This window comes from Ochotona curzoniae, unplaced genomic scaffold (assembly GCF_017591425.1).
Source record: "Ochotona curzoniae isolate NIBS_2020 unplaced genomic scaffold, NIBS_Ocur_1.0 contig_4792, whole genome shotgun sequence".
Classification (NCBI taxonomy): Eukaryota; Metazoa; Chordata; class Mammalia; order Lagomorpha; family Ochotonidae; genus Ochotona; species Ochotona curzoniae.
This window is the reverse complement of record NW_024466389.1, coordinates 12,039,127-12,051,864: the sequence shown is the minus strand read 5'-3', so window position 1 is coordinate 12,051,864 and position 12,738 is coordinate 12,039,127. Positions and strand designations below refer to the sequence as shown.

General features: G+C 52.7%; 1 pseudogene; it reads right to left on the bottom strand.

The window, feature by feature from the left end:
• Positions 1 to 244: 244 nt before the first annotated feature.
• LOC121161322 lies at positions 245 to 1,717 on the bottom strand (annotated as a pseudogene).
• Positions 1,718 to 12,738: the final 11,021 nt, after the last annotated feature.

Genomic DNA, 12,738 nt, shown 5'->3' with positions numbered 1-12,738 from the left:
GAGACAGAGAGAAAGACCGTCCATCTTCTGATTCCCTCCCCAAGTGGCCGGAGCTGAGTTGATCCAAAGCCAGGAGACTCTTCTGGGTCTCCCATGCAGGTGCAAGGTCCCAAGGCTTTGGGTCATCCTCAACTGCTTTCCCCAGCCCACAAGCAGGGAGCTGGATGGGACGTGGAGCAGCTGGGACTTGAACCGGCACCCAGATAGGATCCTGATGCTTGCAAGGGGAGAGCCTTAACCACGCTTAGTGAGTCACCAGCCCCTTTCCCACAGAACACTCCTGTGTTTTAGAGGAACTGGCTTCCGTTGGCTTCTCCTGTAGTCTCCCTTTCTCGCTGTCATCTCCCTGCTCCTGTTTCACATCTTTATCATTGCCTGATTTTCTCTCCCAGTCCTTTACCCCATCTTACTTTTCTTCTTGCTTGTTGATCATCCTTTCATCTCTGCCTCTTTCTTCATGTCTATCTTTCTTCTTCTCCTGTGGAATGGTGACTGACACCATTTTTGCTTAGGAGACCTGGATTGTTTTTAAGGCAATCTTGCTCCTCCTGTTTCGTCTCTTGCACTTTTAGAACATCTGGCCATGCTGTAGCTTCTGCGTGGTGTCTGGAACACTTTTCTTCCTTTGTCTTTTTTCTGTCTCTGGTTTTTGACATGCTCCCTGATCTTGTAGCGTTCTTTCTAGAAAGATCTCCTCTGTCTTGCACTGTTGGTGCATCACCTCCTTGATCTGCTTCTCGAAGATGAGGGAGTCCTCCACCTCCTCCTTGACTGCGACCTAGATCTCAAACACCTTTTTCTTCCTTCTAATCTGGCTCTGTAACAGCAGAAATCAGGGCCTGTGCTTCTCACACTCTTCTTATAGCTTCCTCTATTTCTTCACTAGAGGGATCAGAGTGCAGACTTAGTGAAACAAGACCAGCCGCTGCATGGTTCAGCATCGGATCAGCAGTACTGAGAAGCTGATCTGTGGCAAGAGACTGACAGTTCAAGTTTGTTCCAGGAAGCCCAAGGGCAGCAAGGACAGGATTAAGAGCAGGAGTGGGGCCCGGTGTGCAAGACACAGTGGTTAAGGTCATCGCCTTGCACGCCCGGGATCCCATATGGGCGCCGGTTCTAATCCTGGCAGCTCCACTTCCCATCCAGCTCTCTGCCTGTGGCCCGGGAAAGCAGTCGAGGATGGCACAAAGCTTTGGGACCCTGCACCCGTGTGGGAGACCCGGAAGAAGTTCCTGGATCCTGGCTTCAGATGGGCATAGCATCGGCCGTTGTGCTCACTTGGGGAGTGAATCATCGGATGGAAGATCTTCCTCTCTGTCTCTCCTCCTCTCTGTATATCTATCTGACTTTCCAATAAATAAATAAATCTTTTAAATAAAAAAAAAGAGCAGGAGTGAATGGAACAGCGCCAATCTGTGTAAGAGGGTTAGGCAAGGGCAGGAGTCCACCAGCAGGCAGAAGACCTGCCACTGCATTAGCTGCTGCCAACTGAGACAAAGCCTTAGATTCAACAGGAGTAACTCTTTCTGCATACAGTGTGCCCATCAAAGCTGAACACGTCTGCCAGATGCTGTGCCACAGCTGCTGAGTCCAGACCACGGGATTTAACAAAGCAGCCATGAGATGAGACTGGCAAGGGCGAGTCATCTGGTAGCAAGAGGTGCAGTTCGTCCACCTTGCCTAGAAAACCAGAGTGTGCATCTGCTCGGGGACACATCAGTCACTCCTCCACCACCACTTCTGTCACCCAGCCTGCTGCTGGGACCTCCCTTCCCCCATCTGAGCATATGAAATTGATGGCATCTTGCAATTGTCTGACAATTAGCACCGGTGACCTAGTTCATCAGCACCTCCCACTGACCACTTCAGATGAGAGAGAGAGAGATGAGAGTAGGGAGGGAGAGAGGAAGACAAGAGAAGGACAGAGGAAGAACCCACATCAAGGCCTACTGAATGAAACAAAGCAGGGCTACAGCACCACTCGTGCCAAGATCTGAGGGCATTGCACAATTGCCCTCAAGCACTCCGTCTCAGCCGGAGCGGTCAGAGCCACGCCTCCAGGCCACCACCTGTCCATTTCTACTTCTAGTTAAGTCCCCCGATTTCCCAACTTTTCTCCCAAGGCAGGGGCTCCCCTCTTGAGTACCCATCACAACGACCTGGAAGGACTGTAAAGTGAGCCCCGAGTCCCATCCACCAGAATTTCTGACCTATCAGGTGTGTCTTTTTTTTCATAGAAAACCACCTGAGGACACAGTCTAGTGCTGCAGAAAGGTCAGCAAAGGTGATGTCATAAAGTACAAAAATGATTGGGTCCAATCCACAAAGATACTAAGCAGAAGTTCCAGAAGGAATAGCAGGTGTGCCTGATGAGAATCTAATGCAGGCCTGAATCACGTTCTAATCCAGCAGGAATATCTGGACGACCAGGGAGCATCGGACCCTAAGGAGCACCAGCCAGGTTGAGAGCCTAGGAACGCCTACCACTGGCCCACAAACCATGCAAGACTCAAGTGGGCCACCTGCTCGTTTCACATCCAGTGACACCCAGGGGTCAGATCGCCACCTCTGCCATGACAACCTCCGCTGTGCCCCTGAACATTGCTACCTCTTTGCTGTGCCAGGCTAGACACCCCGCCACCCTACTGAAAGCAAGCAGCGGCGGCCTCTCCCACCACCATGCTTGGCCAAGAACAGGATGCCAGAACAAGCTTTTCAAGGTGACGCCACTGCCCATACCAATCTGGCTCTCAAAGTGAAGGTAACAGAAGACCCTCTCAGGAGGAAAATGGGAGGTGTTCTAGGATGGTAGACAAGTGCAGAGTTCATGTCTCTTAAACATTGCTTCATTTTCCCCTCTACATTAAGGCAATGGAGTCTGGCTTTCAGGCTGCACAGAGTGGACCAGCATGTGAATTTGCCAGCCCTGGCAACATTAGCTTGAGTTACATACTGAGTTGCAGAATTCTGCTTGTACCTATAGTAATAATTTCCAATCAGATCTAAAATTTTATTCTTGGTCTGTGATACTACAGATTACCGTAGTCCTTCCAATCTTTCTCGGCTCATCCTTACAACTTCTAGTCAAGAAATCCTGAGCTTGCATTTGCTGTTGATTGCTGTAGGTATTTGTTGATCAGAGACACACACCATCACTCTGTGTTAGACACTGGTCATGACGACATTAAGCAGATAGAACCGCAAACCAAGACAAGATCCCTTCCTGCAAGGGCTTTGTCTTCTACTGAGAGAGAAAAGAATAAACAAACACATGTGACTTATGTCCAGTCATATGAGCCTCCCATTACTGCATGTCAGGAGCCACCATTTCCCCAAGCTGTGCCCTGGATCAACAGGTGTCTGCTTGTCTGCTTGGCTATCCTGGGTACATGGGCAACAAGGTACCAAATCACACCCCAGGAACCCATTCAAGATTCCCTAGCTCCCTTGAGGCCTCCAGTCTTTATCTAACAGCAGTTAAAATTGTTGGGTTGTAAGCTACAGCATTTTTTTTTTCTGGCTAACTGAAGCCAAAAAGAAATTTGATGAAAGGAAATTGGGTAGATAACTCGTGAAACAGATGAAGGAGCTGCTCCTTGGGAAGGGCAAGATGTAAGAAGTGCCATGGGCAAGACCACAGGGCAGCAAGGGTGGAATGACCCCTGTTCAGCCACCTTCACCTAGTACAAGCTGGGCTGAAGCCACAGAGTCCCACGAGGGCATCTGATTGGTTGGCTCTGATGATGTGCTCATCTCTGAGGGGTGGGGTCTTCTTATGATTGGCTGTTCTATCAGGTCTACACAGAATGAGAGGGCTTTTCCCTAAGGAAGAGAGGAGTGATGAAGGAAGGATGGAGGCTGCTGAGCAGAGACAGATGAGGACTGGATGCCTGCACAGGTGGGTCTCTGTACCTGCGGCTTCTCCCTGCACTACCCTCCTGATTACAGAGCTGCACCCTGTTCGTCCTTCATGAAGCCCAGCTCAGGTGCAGCTGCCTCTGCAGCTCTCCCTGAAGGTCATCTTTGCAGAATTAACTGTACCTCCCCCTTGACACCCTTCATGCCACACCTCTGCTAGAGTTACTTACGAATTTGCTTGTCTTTGCCCAGCGGGATCAGCATGCAGTCTTTCCACCTTTCTAATCAACACTATGTTTGCTAAACTGAATGGTTGAGTTCTTCTCTCTCTTTGTAAGAAGTTGGTGGCCACTAATTTGCACCTGCTTTGAACACCGGCAGGCAGCTCTGAGATGCTTACCACTGTTCTGGCAGCTTCTTTGTGTTGAAAGATTTGCTGGGGAGCCCCTGCGAGGGGATCCTCTGTTTGTGAGAAATGTGGTTTGTTTGTGCATCATATGCTTTCATTTTCCTTCCTGTGTTTGAAGGAGTCCAGCTGGCTGTGTGCAGCTGTCTACAGGAAGGCCTTTGGTGTGCTGACTTATACATCCCTCAGCAACCTACAAAAGCAGAATTCACATCTGGATCAAGACTTGGAGCAGGTGCCACCACTGGAGATGCTGAGGTCTGGATTTTTTTCTCTGGGAGTCACTACAGCTCCACAAACTGCAGTTTGGCTTTTTTGCCCAACCTCACACCAGTGGACCCTTCTGCCCATCCACCTCCCATCTAACAGGCAGCTCTGGATAGACTGTGGATGATTCTGGAAATACCCCTGTTTCTAAAGAAAGGGGCACACTCGGATGGCTTAAAAGATTTATTTACTTACTTAATTAGTTACTTAAAAGAAAGAGATGGTGGAAAAACATACAGAGAGAAACCTTCCACCTGCTAGTTCACTTCCCAAATGGCTACAACAGCTGGAGTGAGACCTGTCCAAAGCCAGGAGCCCAGAATTCCATCTAGATCATCCACGTGTGTGTGGCAAGGGCCCAAGCACTCGAGCCCTCACCACTGGACCAGACGCAGAGCAGCCAGGGCTCTAACTAGGGCTCCCCAAAGGGGTGCGGGTATCCCACGCAGTAATTTAAACTGCTGCACAACCATGCCACCGCATCCCCGCCATTTGCCCTCTTAACACCTTCCTAATGTAACCCAGATTTTCATGTGGGGACCCACTCCTCCCATCCTACACTACGGCATAGTAATGGTGCAGGTGGATAAAACCGTCCTCCCTCCCCAGACCCAGGAGTGCATTCCAAAGGGTTTGTCAGTCAACCCTCATCTCTTCCTCTTCAGAGCAGATCAGTGAGGCTGGTCCTGGCAGAACAAGCCGGACACATCTGTGCAATGGTGTGAGCTAGTTTGGCCCTAACAGTGCTTTTCTATGTTCTTGCCTGTCACTTTAAAAAGCACAAATACAGCTCACAAAGTGATAAACCTTTGAAAGGTGAGGAATTCACAGTCTCAAGCGGCCAAGTTCAAGGTTAGAGCAGCCCATTGCTTCCTGCTAGCATCCAGGAGGGCGCTGTTTTCTCTACCCAAAAGCAAAGCAACGCTTGAACTGCACGCCGCCTAGTGGCAACACTTGTGCTCAAGGTGAAGTGAATGAAGCAAGAAAATGGAACCACAGACCAAAATTCCCCTTCCAAGCTGGCCACTGACCCAAAGCAAACCCCTGCCTCTCTCCCGACCTCAGCTTCCCCCTATGTGCCGTGACAGTGCTGACACCACCTCCAACTCCTCAGGCTGCAGCAGCCAAGACTCACAAACAGAACCCAAACCTGAATAGCATCCCAGACGAGCTACTCCTTCCACTATAGGGAAGGAATGTCTCTCAGGAAAACACAAGAAAACAGCAGCCTCGGGAAGCTGCTGGCTGGTACCCACATTGGTACCACACACAAAACCAAAGTCAGAGAGAGAGCGGGAACCTAGGATGTGAAGGAAAGCAGAGACACGGAACCTGAGCCCTGATCAAACCTGGCCTGAAGGCAGCCCTACCCACCAACTCCTTGGCTACAGAGTCCATAGTATTTAAGCCATTCAACTTTCCTTTTCTCTTCCTTACAACCATGGAGCATTCAAGTTCCAAGCAAACTTGAATGCTCCATGGAGCCCACCCACGGGTGTCTGAGCAGGGGATGGGTCACGCCAGGCTGGGCCACAGTACCCATCAGAATGTGAGAGAACCAAATCTGGGGCAGATTCTATAGGCACAAGTGAAAGCAAGATGAGGTACAGGCCAGGAGAGACCACAGCTCCCACTTGTTCACATGAGGCGTAGGGGGACCAGGTTGGACTGAGCTACTGCGCCTACCAGTGAGAACTGAGACTGGAAGAAGGCAGGGCTGAGCCAGGCTGTAGCACCTGCTGGCAAATGCTGAGACTGGGGACAGGCCATTTCAGACTGGGCTGCAGCACCTGCAGACACACACAGGCCCAGAACTGGGAACAGGCCTGGGGGGGTGTGGATATTGGGGACTCCTCTCTTGCTGGGATGTTGCTTCCATTGGTGTGCGTGAGAGCTGGGACTGAGGGTGGGCCAGTCTGGGGGCATGCCAAGCTGGTCTCAACCACCGTACCCAGTGGCATACGCAAGAGCCAGAATGAGTATGGGTCAGCCAAGCTAGGACATAGCACCAGCTGGCAAATGCCAGGACTGGGTGCAAGTCATATCAGGCAGGCATAAGATCCAGGGCTGGGAGCATGCCTGGCAGCAGAACTGTCAGCACTCTCCTGCTAAGCTGTACTTAGCACTGACGAACACAAGAACCAGCACTAGGGGTGAGCCAGACTGGACAAGGCAGCAGCACCTATCAGCATACGTGAGAGCGAGTCAGGTCTGCAAGACAGGTCTGCAAGGGAGCTGAATTAGCCATAGCACCCATTGCTGTGCACAAAAGCTGGATGGGATGCAGGCTGGACTAAGTCACAGCAGAGGCTGGTATGTGCAAAAACTGGGGCTGGAGGGAGGGCAGGCCTGCTGGGGCTTATTGGGAGTCACCCTGACTAGGTTACGACTCCTGCTGATACGCATGCAGACTGGGTCCGTGGTGGGCTGGACTTGCCTGGCTGTAGCATCCATGAGTTTGAATGAGATGCAGGGCTGGGGCAGAACTGACCCAGAAGCTGCATCCATGAGTATGTTGGATCAGTTCCACCCTATGTTGCCTGGTGCAGGTGACAGAAGAGTCAAGTTTAAGGTCACCTCAGACAAAGTTTCTTAGAGGACTTCCCTACTAGACCACTAGACTCAGACCCTGACTACAAGGAAAATCACAGGATGTGTGGTCTGACCTTGGAGTATCAGGACTGGGCCTCCTCCATTACTGATGCCTGTGCCGTAGACAGCATGGCCAGACGCACACATGCCATGACAGGGGACATGACAGCCAGCTCTTCTAGGCCAGCAGGGCATGTCGAAGGATGGAAAGCAGAACAGGTTGGACAACTCTCCTGACCAAGCTTTACAGCAAGTGTCTGGGTCTGTGGATGCACTAAGGAGGCTTTGGTCAGCCAACAGACCTTGCAAAGGTTTTCTCAACCCTGGAGCAATGAAACCAACAACTTCTTAGAACTATCAAAACCACTCAAGTAACACCCTCGGAACACTCCTGCCTACATCACTGTCTAGGGTGTCATCCAATGACCGTCCCCATCTCCCAGGTGCTGAAGCTTATAGCAAGCAGAGTCCTCCTCCTCCCCCTTACTCCTCCTCTGCAGACACAGGAGAAATAAACAAACAAACCTGAAACATTTGTCCCACCCCCCTTCCTCGGTGCCTGACCCTCCCCACCCTGATCAGAGGCCCTCATGGGCATGCATCCCTCTTAACTATGCAAATAACACTAAAAGGAAATTTTAAATAAATAAATAAAACTTTGAAACTAATCATAGTCGTGTGCCCCAGCCGCAGCACTAACTACCACACCTGGGAGTGAGGCTATGTCATGGCCCCCACTGATGGCAGAGGAACCCCACAACCCAGCCCACAGCAGCAGCGGGAGGCCCCGCAGGCAGACAGGAGTGGCCCAGCCCCTTGTGCATCCGCTGAGCCCACCAGGGCCGGGACTGGGGTACGAACCAGCATCCGCATGAGATGCAGGCCAGTTAAGTCATTGCACCAGCCCCTAAGTCTGATTTCTCTTTAGTTTCTTAAAGATGTATTTGTTTGAAAGACAGCATTACACAAAGAGAGCTTCCATCGGGTTGTCTACTCCCCAAATGCTTGCAGTGGCTGGGGCTGAGCCAAGCCAAAGCTGAGAGCTTTATTCAGGCCTTGTACGTGGATGCAGGGGCCCAAGCACTTGGGCCATCTTCCACTGCCATCCCAGGTGCACTAGCCGGAAGCCAGAGTAGAAGTGCAATAGATGCCAGCACCCCAGGCAGCCGGTAGCTTAGCCCACTGTGCCACAACACTGACCCCACTCAACTTGATTTCATTTTTTAAATGTTCGTTTTTTACTTGAGAGGCTGAGAGATAGGGAGGGCAAGGGCCCCTGATGCACTCACTGAACCCCTCTCCCCCAAGGTCGTACCAGCTGAGAGGACTCCAGTCCGGGTCTCCCACACAGCAGGTCAGAATCCATCCAGCAGAGCCATTCTTGCTGACTCCTCAGGTGTGGGTCAGCAGGAGCTGGGGCTGGGGATTGAACCCTGGTCCCTGACGTGGGACACGGGGGGCACCCGGGAGGCCAAATGCCCACCCACAACAGGTCTTACACTGGCAAATTAGCCCTGAAAAACAGAAGTGCAAACTGTTTCATTTTTACCAGAATATTTGGTAAGATATAAAAATTCCAACAAAGACTTTGAAAAGTATTTTATCAGAATCATTTTTATTTGGAATTTTTTTATATTCACACGATCTTTTGTATTCATTCATGATCCTTTACGGTTAGCAGATAATTTAGGATATTTTCAAAGAAAAGTGGCTTTTTGAAAATACTCTGGTTTTCCATTTTTAGGCTTATTTTGTTTTTATATGAAAATGTGTTTTACATGACACAGGTTTAATTACACTCAGATTTGTAATCTTTCAGATCATTATTGCTACAGGAACACCAGACAGAGGAAGACTGAATGATAACATCAACAAGGATTTTGCTGGAATCGCAGCAAGAAAACCAAGTTTCATGCCACGAATCTAGACTAATTAGCAATGTGCACCTGTCTGTATTTTATCATTCCCTCGAACACTGCCAGGCCAGGAACTGAGCATCAAAATTGTACCAAAACTCGGTCAACTTGGACATAGTTCTGATGAAGTTTGTGGGGTTTTCCTTTTGTAAATGTTTGTTTCTCATAAATTTGGGGCCTTTTGTGTATATTTTGTTAAGGTACTTTTCTGTAAGTAAAAGTTAAAACAGACTTCATTTCCTGGTGTGACAGCTTGCCTGGTGCCTTCAGGCAGCCCCTCACGTCTGGGGCCAGCCCTTCCCCAACCCTGACTTACGGGCTCAGGCGGCCCGTGGGGACCTGGGGGTTCTGAGCAGCAAAGGGCTCTGTTGGGGAGGTGCCCAAACCCGTAAGAGCTGGCACTGCCACCTTCCCCACACCCTGGCTGCAGTGACTCCCAGCGCTCAGCAGGTGCCCCAACCTCTGCAGCCAGAGGCCCCGCAGGCCAGCAAGCAGAGGACAAGCCAGTTAACAACATTTGTCCGACAGTAGGGGCCGTCTAGGTCAGAACTCAGTGTCACCCAGGGAGAGCCCGACGCCACAGGCTGGCCTGTCCCTCTGACATGACAGTGTCAGCCCAGTGGGGTTCTTGGAGGTCTGCCAAGCCCTGCAGGCAGCCTCCCTGGCCCTCCCTCCACCTCTCCCCTCCTCTTCTCTCCACGGTCAGCATGGCTACAGCTGTCCTTACCTCCCCTGTGTCCAACACACCCAAAAAGGCTGGGGGAGGGGAGGTGATGGGGTTCCACCACCTCCCCGGGGCAACATGCTATAGGTGCCCACAGGGGCTCTGTGTTAGGGACCCCCACCTGCCCCCACCAGGCTGAAGCAGACTTATTCTGTGCTGAATGGGAGCCCAAGACCCCAGGCCATGTCAGCTTCCGGGCACAGTGTGCCCTCCCAGGCCCACCCCAGCTTCCCTTCAGCCTTTCTGGGGAGCCACCTTCCTTAGACCACTGGCCCTTTGCACAGGCCATGCCCTCATTTAAACTCTGTCCACCTCCCTCCCTATCCAGTCAACTTCCCGAGATCCCAGCTCAACCATTTCTTCCACAGAGAAGCCCCACAGCGCCCCCTGCTGGAGCAGGTGCCCTACAACACTCTGAGAGCCCTGTGGAACTTGCTATTGGGCTATGGTTTTTACTAACTGAATGAGCAATTGATCCTTCCAATAAGGCCCCTTTACTTAGAGATCCGTTGGATCCTAAAAGCTCTGGGGCTGGGGGCAAGCATGGCAGCCCAGCAGGCTAAGCGTGGGACACCTGCACTCCATACTGCAGCACCGGTTCAAGCCCCGGCTGCTCCACTTCCTGTCCAGTGCTTGACGGTGCGCCTGGGAGGTAGTAGGTGATGGCTTAAGGATTAGAACCCCTGCTGCCTACGTAGGAAGATTCGGAGAGAGATTCCGGCTCCTGGCTGCAGCCTGGCCCAGCCAAGGCTGCTGCAGGCATCAGGAGGAGTGAACCAGTGGATGGAAGCTGTGTCTCTGATGCTCTGCCTTTGCAGTATATGAAAACGAATCCATAAATAAGCATCGAAGAAGTCAGTGAGATGAAGCAGTCAGGATTTGAACCCAGTGCCTGCAGCCTGACAGAAACGGAGTCAGTGGCGATGGTCATTTTTACGGTCAGGTAATGATGATGGCAATGGGAGGGCAGGGGCTTGGGGAGGACTTCTGAGCTGAAACGGACACATGGACACCAAGAGCAAGAAGGCAGCGCTGGGAGCCCGGGCTCTGGACCCTCCCCTCACCTCCACCCAAGTCTGCACCCGTCACCCGACCCCCACCCACCCTCCATTTTTCACGTGGGGACCACAAGCCTGGGAAAGGCTGGGAGTCCTGGCCAGCTGCACGCCAGTGAGAATGGGTATGGGAGCTCCTGGGACAGCAGCTGCCCGTCATGACCAGACAAGAGCAGAGAACCTGATGTTTAGGGGGTCCCACTCATGGGCGGGGGTTCCACATCTCCTTTCCTCCACATCTAGTCCACAACCCTGTGAGCTTGGTCCTAATCCTCTCCTTACGAGGTGGATGTGAGCCACAGAGAGGCAGCAGGACCGGCCCCCAGCTGCAAGGCGTAACACCCGGGCCCTGGGCTCACAGCTTTCCATCATGCTGTGCTGCTGGTACTTAAACCACAACACCAGCAACCCTTGCCGGATGTCAGACACCACCCCTAAACCCTACCACACTGGGCTGCACCTCCCCCTGGAAGCCTGCCTGGATTTCCCTGCCTGGCTCTGAGTTTTCAGCCACAGGTACACACCTGCAGGAGCTTGCAAGGAGACATGTCCTGGCCTGGCCAAGATTCCAAATGGCTCAAGGGAAGGGACTGCCTGGGAAAAGCTGGCTCTCTCTGAGCCAACCTCCTGGGAATCAAAGCTGGTGTTCGGCTGTGTGGAGGCACCTCTGGGTGACTCAGCGCTGGGGCTCCCGTGATCCAGTCCCGGAGCCAGGGGCCGTCAAGCAGTGCCCTCATTAAAAATCAAACGCAAACAATGAGCAAGGGGGAGCCCCCGCTCTGGAGGTCATGACTCACAGCTGCTGGGGGACCCTGAGCAGGTGGAATGCACACAGCCCCTCTCTCATTTGGGGCCCCCTTAGGGGAGAGAAGGCACCAGCAGGGAGGGGCCCTGGGGGAGCTCCTGGCTGGACGCGGCTGGAGGGAGCCCAGTGGGGAGCACCCTTGCTCTCTGGGCCTTGTTCTTGGGAGAGAAACCTGTTACCTCGCAGCTAAGCCCAGGGCCCTGCTCCCTGCTGGCCCACCCTCCTCCACTGGCAAGCCTCCCAGGGGCTCTGTCCCCAGGCATCCAGGCATTCCCAGTTCTTGGAACAGCCTGGGCCCCTGCCCTGCCGGCTGTGGGAAAGCCTCTATGAAGGACCTGGGCACTTTTTGCCTTGATGGGCCCTTCATGCCCTAGAAAAATTCACAGATCATTAGGCTCCACAACCTGACTGATATGAAGACAAAGCAGGATCCAGCCTGGGTCACATGTATCCCGATTGTCTCAGAAATTCAAACATCTGGGAGGCCCCTCGAGGTGTCGTGGGCGCTAGGTCCTGTGGCTCTTATGCCCAGTGTGTAAGATCTGACTCATTGCTGAGTTACTCGTGCCTCAGTTTCCTCTCCTGTAAAATGGGTACAATCATAGCACCTGCATCGTAGCCATCTGGGGGCTCATGGCCTGGCACACGCCCACCGCCCACAGGGCAGCCGGGTGGCTGCGTTTGAGTTCCACTCCTTCCGATGCACGGGAGGCCAGGGTGTGGTGCCGTCTGTATCCCCAGAACACAGACAGGAAAATTGAAGGTACAAGGAAAGGGGAAGACCTGCCTACAACCACGTAATAACCGGTGGAGCCAGGAGTCCCAGGCCACCAGGCGCTGTCCGCTGACGGAAGTGGACGGTCGAGTTATCCCGGTCGCAGTTGGTCGGGGATCAGGGAGCACCCTGGGAGCAGGGCCGATCGGGGCTCAGCGTTCCCAGGTTGGCGAACAGGAGGCTGGCAGCTTCGCTGGACAACACTGACAGCTGCATCCCCACAGGTAAACCTGCTCATGGTGGGCACAGGCGATGGCTGGCTCATGGGAAGAGAGCCTCCAAGATCGCTCTACACCCCAACACTGCCTGGGAGCGCAGCCTGGGGGGCCCCCTGGCCCCG